The sequence below is a fragment of the Aythya marila genome, assembly GCF_965140915.1.
Source record: "Aythya marila genome assembly, chromosome: 8".
Taxonomy (NCBI): domain Eukaryota; kingdom Metazoa; phylum Chordata; class Aves; order Anseriformes; family Anatidae; genus Aythya; species Aythya marila.
Genome location: NC_139049.1, coordinates 10073669 through 10087587, shown reverse-complemented (window position 1 = coordinate 10087587; position 13919 = coordinate 10073669).

Here is a 13919-nt window from a genome sequence, read left to right as displayed (position 1 = left end):
CCCATGTGATTCTCCTCAAGCACTCCCTAGAAACAGTACGGTGTTCAGATCAAAGAGCCAGGGGGTCCTGATGAGGCAGGACTGATGTCCCCATCGCTTTCTTTGTTGGGGGCAGTTTGGGCTGCAAACGGAGCTCACTGAGTGGATTTTCTTGGCTCGCTTCCTCCCACACTGATGTATCACCAGGTGAGAAGTGAAGGGGAAGCTGCTGGAGCAGGCTGGGAGCAGTTTATCCCTGTCCTTGTTTTTTAATGGACATGAAAAGCAGTGGGTGTCTGGACCTGGCTTCTCTTTGTGGTAAAGCGGTGCTGTTGTTTGAAGAACCTGGAAACTACTGTTCTGAACATCACTGGAAGGAAATGAGCTGGTTTTGTGCTTTAGCAGCAGGGGATATTTCTTGCCTGGAGCCCTGCAGGCGTGTTGGGGTTCAGTGGTGGATAGGTCACACAGAAATATCTTATAAGCAGAAATCCCCCCCTGGAGAAGTTAAACTTCATGGGTTTTATTCTTCTCTCAGTTGCACCCTCCTTTCTGTAATGTAACTTCGTTTAGTTCCTTGGAGTTGTTCTAACCCACCTCAATGTGAGTAAAACCAGGAGGAGCTCTTGTATTTTCAGATGCAGCTTTGTGCATGTAGCAACTGCCAAATATCAGGCTTACACCTAAAGCCACTGATTTTAAAAGAACCACTGGAAAGTTTAGGATTTCACTTTGACTCATGCTAGTTTTCTTTTTATGGGAACATCGTGAAGACTCCCCTTTCTTGATTCAGTTTTGACCCAACCAGAGCTGGGATAGCCCCTTTGGTGGAGCAGTGTGCATGAATTTCATAGGAACTTAAACAGATGCCAAGGAGAGATAGTTAACTCAATAGCATGTCTTTGTGTTTTTTGTTTTTTTTCACCTCAGGAGAACCTCTATAAGCTAAAATTAACATTAGACCTTGAGTTTTCACCTTCCAGGTACTGAAATGACCCAGACACCTTGCTTATAATATTAAGAATGAGATTCTAGTAAGAATTCATATGTTAATGTTTGTCTGAAAACAGAGTGCAGGGAAGTCTTTGGGGTCAGAAAAAAAGTTGATATTTATACAGTAAAGTCTAAACAGGTCAGATTTCCTTTAGCAAAAGAGCATGCATTGCTCGGGGTTTCACTCGTGTAGTAAAGCAGAGGGTATTTTTATTGCTGCCAGTCAAACAGCAACAAGTTACAGATAAATTGGCAATACAACATGATAAACTTATCATGGTATGAAACCGTGGGCTATGCTCAAACAGTACCACTAACAAATTCCTTGTGACTTGATGTGGTCTAGCTATTAGAGTTAAAAGAATTGAAATAGATACGACTTTATATTAAACCCAGAAACATTGAAACTTAGACTTTATCAGAAGGTAATTAAACAGTCATCTTTATTTACAGTAAGCCTTATTTTTCTCTCCTGCCAAGGGAAAAGACTATTTGGAGTATCGGCACTTGCTTATGTAAGCAGAGGGTAGATGGGTATCTTATCTGGAAATAATAACTGCCAACTTCAGCTGGGTAATTCTGGTTAAGGAGGAGGTCTGGGCCAGCAATGTTGAGGGCTTTTGACCCATGAGACTGCAAGTAACTGCAGAGCCACATGGGGCTGCCACCAAAACATCTCACGGCTCTCTGAGCTTGAGCTGGCACTGGAAGTCATTTTAACCCGTGTTCTGTGCTGAGAAATGAAGCTGTGAGCCCAGATGCCTCTTCGTGTCTGCTTCCATGAGAAGAGCAACTCTTTCACCTGCCTGAGCGTCGTGCTTTGTGTGTGAGAGCTGGCCCTTGCTACCTGGGCTTGGCTGAGCTCTGCAGGGCTGCTCACCTTCAGCATTGTATAAAGAGGCTGCGATGCTAAGAGGAAAGAAACCTGGCTGCAAGCTCAGCAAATCCAATACAAATCAAACACCCTCTCCGTGCCTTGTCTCCATGGCATCTGAGCAGTGCCACTCCTGAGAAGAGGGTGCTTGTGCCTGAGGAAAGACACCTGTGCTGCCAAGGCCTGCCCCGAGGAGTACTGACACAGGGTGTCTCTTTCTGAGATTGTTCTGTGGCCACCCACAGTTACCTGTCTTGCCGCTGAGGTGTCCTTACAGGACAGCTTCCACCAGACCAAACTCGTAGTTAAGAAATCCAAAAACAATGCCTTAGCATGCAGCCTGGTCTCATGTCCAAACCCAATGTGGCTGATGGATATATTTGTTTTGAATCAGTCATTCCGGAGTCTGCAATGGTACTTCTTGTTCTCCCACAAGAGCTGTGGATGGTTTTAATGTATTCCATCTCTCTTGAGCTTTGGCTGTGGGAATAACTGCTGTCGGGGCCAGCTCATCCAGTTCTTTGTGGTCTCATTCACCGCATCTTTGGCACCTCTTCTTCCATTGTCTTGCAGAGCTTCCTGAGTGGTGGTGCTGGAGCTTTGGTAACGGGATCCCTTCTCCCTTGAGCAGTGGAGGAGGACATCTTCTGGTGCCAACACGAAATGATTCTGGAGATGTGTCTGGCCTCTTGGCCTAAGCTTGCAACTGGTGAGATGTGCAGACTTCCACTCAGTGATGGTGGAAAAGCAGCACAGGAAAAATAACCTATGGCAGCTGTGCAAAGGAAAAAAGCTCTAGTCTCCCCTCATGGATGTGATGTCCTTTCTTTGACTTCTTGCCCATTAAATACATGACTTTCAATCCCTGCCAGTTCATTTCTGTAGCTTATTAATTATTGGTTAATGAAGCCATCACCCGGTAGGAAACCTTGGCTCAGATTTCCCAGTCTGTGGCTTATCTTGTGGGCAAGACTTCCTTTCTGAAAGTTGTCCCTGACAGATGCATTACTTACTTGTGCCACCTCCTGAGGGATGTGAGACCTGGCAGCTCAGGTGCCAAGCAGCTTGCAGAGTCTAGCTGCTTTTCCAATTTACCAGTGTGTTTTTTTGTCATTATCTTTTATCTACACAGTTGTATCTCTATTAAGTGATATGCATTAAATTATCTGGAAATAGTGGGAGGCTACTTGATTTCTTTGTAGCCATAGACCCATGGCCCTCTCCATGGGTGCTGGTGCAGCTCCAGTGAGAGCTGAGGCTCTGGCTCACCCCTCCTCATGCTCTCAAGCTGGGGGATATCCCAGCTGCCTGCCAGATCTGTGCTCCCATGTGGCAGAGCTGTACTGCCTTCCACTGCTGCTCTGCTTCTGGCTTGTCCTGCACACTGCTGACCAGAGAAAGGTGCTAAAGTAGTGGTGTTCTGGCACCGCTTGTAGGGTTTCCAGCCCTCTGTGTAGGTGTGTGCTCTGTGACGGGCTCTTCCCCACTCCCTGCGTGATTAGGGAAAATGCATGGTGTCTGTCCATGGTGTTGTGATTCAGGATATAAAGGCCTTTGACTCTTGAAGTTGTCATGTGAGGAAAAACTCTCAATTTTCTTCAGACAACAACCCCTATAATAATTAAGAAAAACAATAAAAATCACAAACTAATAAGGATTCTTCTGGTGGGGATTAAATACCCTCCTTTCTTTTTCTCCCACTTCCAGAGAATGTTCCCTGGAAACACTCCAGATCTGTGTAATTCAATCCCTTTTACTCATTAATTCGTTAAGAATTCTTCAAAGGAGAAGTTAAACGTTTACAATAGATAGTTTTAACAGTTTTGACCTTAAAAGTCTTTGTTAATGCAGTCTGTCAGGTATCAGGGTCAGCTGATGCTTTTACCCAGGTATGAGTCCACCCTTTCTCAGACATTCCTACTGTCGTCTCAGTAGTCAGGAGCACTTGGAACAGTCCATCCCACTAAGGTTGCAGTTTCAATTCTCTCCATGTTCACATCAGATCCCAATCTCCTCGGAATGGATGGATCAGGACTTCCAAGGGTGTGGTTTGAGCTAATGATCCTATGGTCCTGAGAGGTGACAAAGAGGACGACAGCCTGAGTATATAGTGCTTAAGAAAAGCATCTTTTGACACAAATTGAGGTAATTCATTCCCTTTGTCCATGTACAGCAATCCAAATAATATTTCATGTGGGGTAACTCCCACATCTTTTCTTGGTGCAGTTTAAATTTGGAGAAGTACCAAAGATAAGCATTTTGTTTAGGGAAGCTGAGTTTCCAGAACTCAGTCAGTTGCTGCTTACTGTCTGATCCTCTCCACACTTCCAGAAGAGGAAGGATGCTGAGGAGCGTGACATTTCCACTTATTTCCACTTAATTCCTAGAGTCCACATTAGCCCTTGCAATATTTCTGACATAAAGCGATTTCTTTGATCAGAGTCAATATTTTCAACAATTCCATACCTGGGAGTGTTTTGTTCTGGAATTACTTTAGTTACTGTGTTCACAATAAGAGATACTGAATGGAAAGCTTCCACCCACCCTGACAAATGCTCTACAAAACTAATAAGTATTTAAATCTACCTACTCTAAGGAGTTCTGTAAAATCTACCTGTACGTTTTGGAAGTGTTGAATTCCTGGTTCTCGCCCCCTTTGGGCTGACTGCAGATAATTTTCCTATTTACCTTTTGACCTATTACACAACTCCTCCATACTTGTTCAGCTAGAGTGTATATATATTCCTACCCATGCATATGTCCATAGCACCGCGTCACACGTTGCTTGAATTCCCCAATGACCCTCTTGATGTAAAACAGTTAACATTTGCCTCATTAATACTTTATTCAGCATTTCTCTCCCATCAGGGAGTATCCGTTTTCCTTTGGACTTTGTGACTCATAATTCCTTAAAAACCTATTTCTCTTAAAACTTTTTAGTTCTGGGTAGGGGTAGCTCAACAATTCCTTGAGTCCTCTCTGAATTTATTCTTCGTTCCCCCTCAGACACTAGATGCCCTAAGTATTTGACATCTTTTACTATGAATTTTATTTTCTAATACTTCCAAGCCCTGTTTTCCCAGGAAGTCGAATAGCTTGTTAGTGTCTTCCTTCACAACTGCTTTCTCCTGTCCTGACAATAAAAAATCATCCACATGTAGTAACAGTAACACCTCCTTTGGAGGTTGGAATTACTCCAAAATTTGTTCTAGAACTTGCCCAAATAAATTGGTGGTCCTGTAAATTCCTGAGATAAAATTGTCCATCTGTATTGCTGCTTCTGCCCCATTTCAGGGTCTTTCCACTCAAAGGCAAATATATCTTTGCTTTCAGGGTCTGAGAGCACCCCATTAATAATACTGTTATTCCAGCCTAACAATTTATTATTTGAATGCCCAATTTCATTATCAAATCCTTTCCCTACAAGTTATTGCATGCACCCAAGGCAGGGACTGATTGCCCAATGATCATGCTATCCCTAGTCTCAGCTTGGTGTCCCCAGAAAGTGGCACTGTTATCCCAGTCCCTTATACTCCCATCACATTTAGGGTTTAATTAGTTAATTTAAGCCTTAATACTTTACAGGTCAGTAATGACCTGGCTGCCTCAGTGTATTGTGTTCATAAGGCAAAGTTCTGGTGTGTGGGGGGGGCTGCAGTGGTAGCCCCTGTGAGAAGAATCCAGCAGCTGCCCCGTGTTAGATGAGGGACAGTTTCAGCTGGCTCCAAAGGGGCCCACCTCTGCCCAGAGCCAAGCCATGAGCAATGCAGTTTAAATCTCAATGAGAGCACATTTAAGAAAAGATGTAAAAATTAAAAAAAAAAAACAACACCTGCTGCACAACATCAGCTGTGAGAGTGAGGAGTGAGAAACCTCCCTGCATACACCAAGGTCAGCGCAGAGGAGGCGCAGTGCAGTGCAGAAATGTTCCAGGTGCTGGAGCTGAAGCCCCCCTTTGGCACACAGAGAGGCCCCGTGGGAAAGGCAGACCCCCGCAGCCCATGATGTGCTGCAGCAGAGCAGATCTCCATGCTGCAGCCCATTTAGGAACAGCCCAGGAAGGTCAGCACCCCAAGAGAGGGACCACACACCAGAACAGCTCCCAAAGAGCCTGTTTTTCACTGCCTGTGGAGAAACCCCCACAGGAGCAATCCAGAAAGGTTGGCACCCCACAACAGAGGCAACAGAGCAGTGGGGAGAGTGACTGTGAAGGAGTAGTGGAAACAAAGCACGGACTGACTGCAGCCCCCGCTCCTGCCCACTCCCCATGCCACTCAGAGCAGGGAAGAGGTGGAAAAGAGTGGATGGGGGAAGGCACCCCCAGCCTGTTTTTTTGTTTCTCACTGCTCCAGCCCATCAATAGGTAATAAAATTTATTAATCTTCCTATGCTAAGTCTGTTTTGCCTGTAACGATAATTGTAGAGTGATCCCCATTGAGGTACACTTTTTCGTTTATCAGGGAACCAGCTTTCTGAGAAGCCCTGACTCCCCTGTTCTGAATTTATAACAGCAATCTCTCCTCCTTCTCCCACTCTGGATACTCCTATTTGAAGTGGCCAGCCTGGCCACACTTAAAACATCTCAAAGCCTGTCCCTGCTTTGATTTAGGCTGCAACACAGGTAGCTTTCCTTGTCTGCTATTCCTCCGTCTCTCTTCCTCTCCTTTCCATCCTGAGCCCTCTATCTCCCCCTCTGCCTCACTACCCAGTATGCTGTGAATACCATTTGTTTTGCTCTCTATTTTTCCTTCTCATCTTCCCTCCTGGCATGCACGTTCATACTACCTGCACTGTTCACTCCATCCTCTCACCTTCTGGAGCTTTTCCTACATATCTGGCCACACTTTAATCACAAAACGAACTTTAAAGAGCCCGTGGGCTATTGGGTCCTCAGGATTCATTCCTCAGGATTCATTCCTGAGTACTTTCTATTTCTGATCCTTCATAGGATTTCTGTGTTGTGGGTTGTTGTTATTGCAGTTAGATAAGTGGATGTTTCTGCTCTTTTGGAATTACTCTCAGTCTGGGGGTGGGTGTTAGTTCTTTCCCATTTTTGCATAGCTGCCTGGAAAATCACTTCCCTCCTAAACATTCTCCTCCAGTGAATAACATACTCGAGATTGACATTTCCCCCCAGGAATACAAATTAGGCATTAGAAACGGATTTGACTGTTCTGCTAGGCCCTCAATTAAAGGCTTGCATTTCCTTCTTAAAACTCCTAACCTCTCTGCTGGTAAGGGGGAAGTGGCACCGGCTCTGTGTCAGTCTTGCGTGGCCCTGAGGCCCCACTGGGACCCCCCCACCTCTGCTCCCACTGCTCCACACTCCCCAGTGTGACTTCTCCAGGGACAGCATCAATGGCATTCCCCGTCTCCAGTCCTGGAGCGGCTGCCGCTGCCTCCAGGGCAATATTAGGATTGTAGGGAGCATAACTTGATTCCTCCTCTGAAAGTAGAACTTTACTGTTTACATATAAATTTCAAGCCTGGATTTTCATCAGACCTGTATTTTAGCCAAAATACTGAAGTTCCTTTTATTAGCTTTTTAAGCCAGACAATTACACAATGTCAAGCCATTTTATAATTTATTTTTTAATATTTTTCCCTAAGTTTTGGGTTGTTTTTCCAAATGTTTATCATTCTCTCCAAAGGGCTATCTTTAGGCACAATCCTGGGGTCTCCAACCCCACTGCTGACTCTTGGAACCCTTAATCCCCAGCTCTTCCTGATGTGCTGCTGTGGACTTTACCACCCACAGGGTACCACATGCCTTCACCTAGGATTAGGACAGAGGTGGGGTGTACTGCCGAGCACCTCACTTCACCGTGCTTAGGGTACCTTACACTGAAGGGCCCAAACCCCCAAGACTCTCTTTCGCTCATCTCTCTTTTGCTTTGTCCCTCTCCAGCTGAGGGGACTTGATTTGTCCCCTCACGGGACTACAGAACCTTGTGGTCGGGACTCCACACTCACTTCATGCTATAAGTGCGTCTCAGTCACACTCCACACAAGAGTCTCCCCAAACTCAACCCGAGGCAAGATATGCTGAAGTTTCCCTTACCTCAGTCCGTGCATGGCTTCCCAGTCTGGATTATCAGCAGTAATCCCTGTGCCTGTTACTGATCTGGGCTGGACTATAAGTGGGCTGTGTCTGTGTATGTCTGTGCTGGCCTTCCTTCTCCCCAGAGCTTCGCAGAGCCTGTCTTCAGATTAACAGTCTCGGTCCTTTCCCAGCTGTACCGAGATGACCCACCACCCCTGACAGGACTGCTGAAATCAGTTTATCACCTTCCTGTCTGTGGTGGTGAGAAATCTTCGGCAGGCAACAAAATCCTGGATGAGCCCCCAAATTGTGAGAAAAAATCTCAAATGATTTTCTTCAGACAGGATTTTCTGTGAAGCTATTTTATTTGCAATTGCAATGGCAGGCGTCCTGTCAATTAGGAGCGCATTTTAGTAAACAAATCATAATCTTTTATTCCCTGTTACCCAACCCCTGATCACCACCCCTGTTTCCTCATAGGCTGAGTACTACATGTTCACAAGCTACTCGACGCTCCTCTATACCATATATGTATAATTTTTCTTTTTTTCAACCCTTTAATTTCTCCTTTCTTATGTTTTGAGAACTTGTGATCTTTGTTTTACTGTTCTCACACTGCTCATCCTGTTTTTCTCAAGTTTCTACCTTATTTTGGAACAGTGAGGCCTTCTACTGTCCACTTATCTACTTAGCATTTCCCCTTATTACAACTACACAACTACCCTGGAATACAGAAAACTGGTTCTCTACTGCAAAAACACAACTGCGTTTCTCATGGTCAGAAGTCAATCTCCTGTATAGCCGGAACAAATATTTCCTGCAGCCATCTCTTCTGTTCTAGCCAGTGGAGATTCTGAAGCTCCTGCTGTGATGGTGCTTGATCATGCTGCCATTCTCCAGGGTGATTCTGGGCTTCGTGCAAGTTGAGCAGAACAGAGCTCAAAGCAATGCCTTGAAAAGTCATGGTAACCACAAGTGACGCACTGATGGTTTTTCCAAAATCAACTCATAAGGCACCTATAAACCTAGATCAGCTTCTGATTTGATCTATAGCGAGATGTAAATAGGCCAAATGACTTTTCAATTTAGACAGTCTTCTCCTTCTGGCTTCTTCCAGTTTACTGCCTTTGTTAAAAGTGCTCGTGTTTTAGCTTCCTTCTGCAACATACTCAGTTTTCTCTATACGACTTCAGTCCTCTTTTTAGTTGGTTTCTCATTGACAGCAAAACCAGCTGCGGTAATTGTATTGCTATTCCTCTGGAATTTCCCCAGTAGTTCCTAAAACAACGCTGTTTGGTGTGTAATGTTATCTTGGACTGTATTACATGGAAGAGAGAACGTTACTTATGAATGAAATCCAAAGCATTTTCCTACACTACAACATCGGAAAAGGGAGTGCTGCTTTCTTTAGAACTCAAACTCTTGTATTTGCTTTCATTTGCAATTTCCTAAGAAAGACAAATTGTTTTGTTGTTTTTAATTTGTCAGTATCCTTCGGGCATGTTCTGCTGTTCCAGTGCCGTGCTGCTTATTAGGGCTCTGGCCTTGCTGGCGGTTCTCCAGCCTAAACATACATGAAATCTGCTACTTGTCAAAACTGCTACCCTCTGTTGCTAATGCTGGTTATGGTGAAATATACTCCTGGACTCTAGCGTGCCTCCAGACAGCTCTGCATGTTGCCCGTTCTACCTGCTGAGATTTCTTCTTAGTGCCTCATAAGAGAACTCATCTTCTCCCCAAGGCACCTCTGTACAGAATTTTTTCCCATCTTCTGTCTTATACGGGTGAGAAAGCCCTGGGTCTCTCTAGCTGCCACTTTTCATTTGCAGCCCACGCAACATGGAAAGTTTCCACGTAAAGAAGCAGACCTCAAAAGGGCTGTGAGCTTTGTCTGATCCCTATCACCAGCACAAGGGATGTGCACCATTGTGTCCTCCATCCCCTCCTTCCCAAAAGCTGGCAGTCCTTGACTACAAATTGGCTGCAAATCCCTTGAAGCACACAAGTGAGCTTGTCAGTCGTGTGGTGATAGTTATGTAGTCAGTACTTCTTAGTGAGGCTCGATTGTGAGCAGGAAGTATCACAAGTGAGCCAGGAATAGTAGGTGTTTTTCCAGAAGTGGGGATCCCCAGAAGCACTGGAGCCAATATTGGATGCTCTCAGCTGGTGCCCCAGGTTAAGCAGGAGGACGTGCTCACTGCTCAGCTGCTCCTTGTCTTTTTGTGGGTCTTCGTTAACAGGAGAGGTTCACAAACACGAGCAGAGATGTGACTGGAAAAGTACAGGATGTCAGGGTGCTGAGAAGATCTGCCTGGGACAGGGTTAGACTTTGCTCCTCCTAGAGACATTGTCACGAGTCAGGTATCTGTACCATTGTCATTTTTGGTGGTAGAAGTCTCTCCTTCCAGATGTGGCTCAAGAAGCAGCGTATCTGGTGTCAGACCACTGGCAAAAGAGGAATTGTGTAATTAGGAATAGATTAGATTAAAAAAATAGCTCCAAGACTGACAGTCCTCATCTCTGCAAGTCAGCAAACTTTGCTGAGATTCCTTCTATTTTACCTTTTTATGTTCCTCCAGAAGAATCCATGTTTTACCTCTATCAGAAACAGGATATTGGACTAGATAAAGTAGCTTCCTTGGATGAAGAACACCGTTTATGTAAAAGTTGAGAGCAATGTGTTGGAGAGTGACATTATGTGAACAGCTTCGAAGAAAAGTCTTGGCTTACTCGGAGATGTCTGACCACCATGACCTGCTGCCTCCTTTCCTCTGGAGGAGCTTGGTACAGTGACCCAGGAAATGCTAGCAAAGGTTACACAAGCTTTGCCTACAAAGGTGAATAAAAAATCAAGACAGACTAAGGTCTCCAGGGAAATTTGAAAGAGAGGTGGTCTCCCCAGTCCTTGCCCTCCTTCCATGCATTGAGCTTGGAGCATGAGCACTGGGATCCAGGAACAGAGGATCTCAGAGAGGAACTGAGGAGAGCTGAGCATGTGTTCAGACTAAGACAGGAGATCTCTTTTAGCAAGGTAATGACAGCTGCTGCCTGTTAATAGGGATTGCCTGTTAATTAGCCTACAGCTGTTCTAATGTTTTAGGTTTTGCAGAGTGCTTTCAGCATTAGTTTGAGAGGATTCCTTACAGTGCTCAGTTGTTTTCTGTTCCTTGTCTTTGTGCTTGGATTACACAAGCTATATGTGGGCAGAGTGAGAGGAAGAAGAAGGAAGGAAAAGGAAGCCTCACGAAGTTTTTGTGGTTTTACCCACAAGACAAGGCAGATTTCCCCTATTTGCATGCTCTCCTGCTCTCTCTGGGATAATAAGTGGTCTCTCAGGGAACAATGGTGCTTATTCCTTGGTTCTCTGAACCTGTGCTGTGAACTTACCAGCTTTTGGGAAGTAGGATTGGTGTGCCTGTTATCTTTTATGGCTTAAGGAGGATGTGGTCATCTTGCTGTGGGATGTTTCTAGGAAAAGGTGCAAGACTTACCAGAAATGCATGATTAAACTGGTAATCTAACTGCCTCATTTATATAGAGTTAATATGTTAAGATCGAACTCATGGAGGTTGAGAAGTTCTTAACCCAATGAATCCTAATTTATTTTCCTGTTAGGATCACCCTAAACAATAGTTTCTTGCTAAAACTAAGAAGATACGTGGAAGGATGACCTGTACATGTACCCTAATCCTGATAATTCTTCTGAAGCACTCAGTGCTCCTTACTGCTAGAGGCACGCTTCTCACCTCAACTACCCTTTACTGTCTGATCTTGTGTAGCTCTTCTTACACACATCCACGGTGATGAACGGTGTATAGCTGTTTGCAGATACTTTTTCTCCCCTTTCTATTAGGAGACTGCAATGCAGAAAGATGAACACTCTGCCTGTCATGATGGCCAAGACAACAAAGTAGATCCCCCCTGCAATAGCACAAGTGTGCAGGGAGATGTACTCCTATTACTTGGACTACTTGGGTTAAAGTGAAATCAGGATGATGAGATTTTATGCCAGACAGCCACGCACAAATTACAGGATCTCTGGCTGTCTCACAGAGCTGGATGGAGCAGCACAGGGAGTCAAGGAAGCTTAACATGAGATGAAAAGTTATATGCCAGGCTGAAATCTCTACTTTGCAAGGGCTAGGAAGCACAGTTGTGCTCTTAGATTTTAGCCAAATAATCTGTTTGCCATCTCTGATGTGGATGGAGGGTGGTGTGTAGCTTTATCTGCTGTCTGGAGTATCGTCTAACTCACACCAGCAATTTGTGTTTGTAATATGTGTAATATGAATTTGCATTAGCAATATGGAGCCCAGAGTAGGCTTCGTTTTTTTGCATCTTTTCTGTTCAGCTTATTGCCCAGCATTTCTACCTAATCAGGGACATCTACAGCTGTCAAGTTGCAGATGAAAAAAGCTGGCAGTGATAGTTGCTGTTGAAGTACACACAGCTGTGCTAACTTGCTCTACGGAGGATCTGATCTTTTATTAGTGGAATTCTGATGATTTGACCTTGTGCTCATGTTGAGTCTTCCCATGCACTTGCAGTGCAGAAAGTATCTGACTTAAATTCTTCTGTGGTGGTTGTTTGCTTCTTCCCAGCCCTCCCACCCACTGTAGAATGCTACCTTCTTGAGGCTGTGGGAATGAATTAAGGAATTCCACTGGGAGCTGGGAAATCTTTTCTCTAGCCACCACCGAACTGAAGGACTTGGGCATGCCACTTAATTAATCTCTTGGACGCTATCGTGTTTGTCTGCTTTATGTGGATATGAGTACTTTATGGAAGCAGTTAGTTACTGCCACAAGGTCACAGAAGGCATTGACAAATATGGTTCCTTGGAAGGAGATGTGTCAAAAGATCATTCTGTATCCATATAGGATGTTGAACATTAAACCAGAACTATACAGCCACCTTATAATGCCAAGTGTCACGTTGCTGTGGTGCTGCTTGCTTTCTGCTGACTCTGACCTCTTTATTTCAGTGTTTCCTTCCTTTCTTAATGTTCCTACCTTATACATTTCTGGCTTCTTAATAAATTTAGGGTTTGAAAGGAAACATTTTTTTGGCATTTCTGGTTTGACGTCCTTCCACTGCTAAGATCTGATGCCTGTTGGTACTTGCAGTGTGTTATTCCACTACTCAAATTGCTGGTGAAATATTCCAGGACAGTCTATGTAAGCAGAGGTTGAACAGTAGGTGCAATTTTATTTTATTTTTTGAATTTTAGAGAAATTTTTGTTACAGAAAGGTGCAGTCCTTTTGCAGTGCAGGTCAGATGGCTCAACTTGCATAAGGGAAACATAGTGAGATCTGTTAGGTGTAGACCACTTGTTGTTTGCCTTATCCAAGGTAGGTCAGTTCTTGCTTTTGCTAAGAATATTTGAGGATCATGTGGGAGACCTCATTCCCAGAGGATGGCCCTGGTGGTGTCTCCTGCTTGTTGGAGAATGCAGCCTTTCACTAAATAAGTTAGGTATGATTCATGCTATAAAGGTAGAAGGTATTGGAGAGGCTACACAAAAATCTACTCCCCTCCCACAGAAAATACGAATGTTTAAATAAGCTATTTTTATCTTGCTCTGGGAATAAACAATCCCAGTACTATTTGTGGAAGCAGGATGTCAACAGAATTACTTGAAAATTACCTAGTTACTTCTCTTTGCACATAAGGAAAATGTCAGCATGTTGTAACATCCCAGCTGGAGCCTTCTCTCTTAATTTGCTTTATCATGCTGTAATAGATGGGGTGTATGGGGATTGATATTTGGGAGCCATGCAGTCCCTGTGATGTCACCTGCTGGTACCACTGGAGGGGAGGCTGTGGTGAAGTCAGGGAGAATTTGTCTGGTACAAAGCCCTGCTCATAGAGGTGAGTGGGTGAGCAAGGCACTTAGATGGCAGCTCTGGTGTTTCACCAAAGCCTTTCAAGTTGATGCAGCTGAGTAGTAAACTGACCTAAAGTAAAAGTACTTCAAGAAACTGGTGTGTCTCTACCTTGGAGAACCTAACCACAGAATCACAGAATTT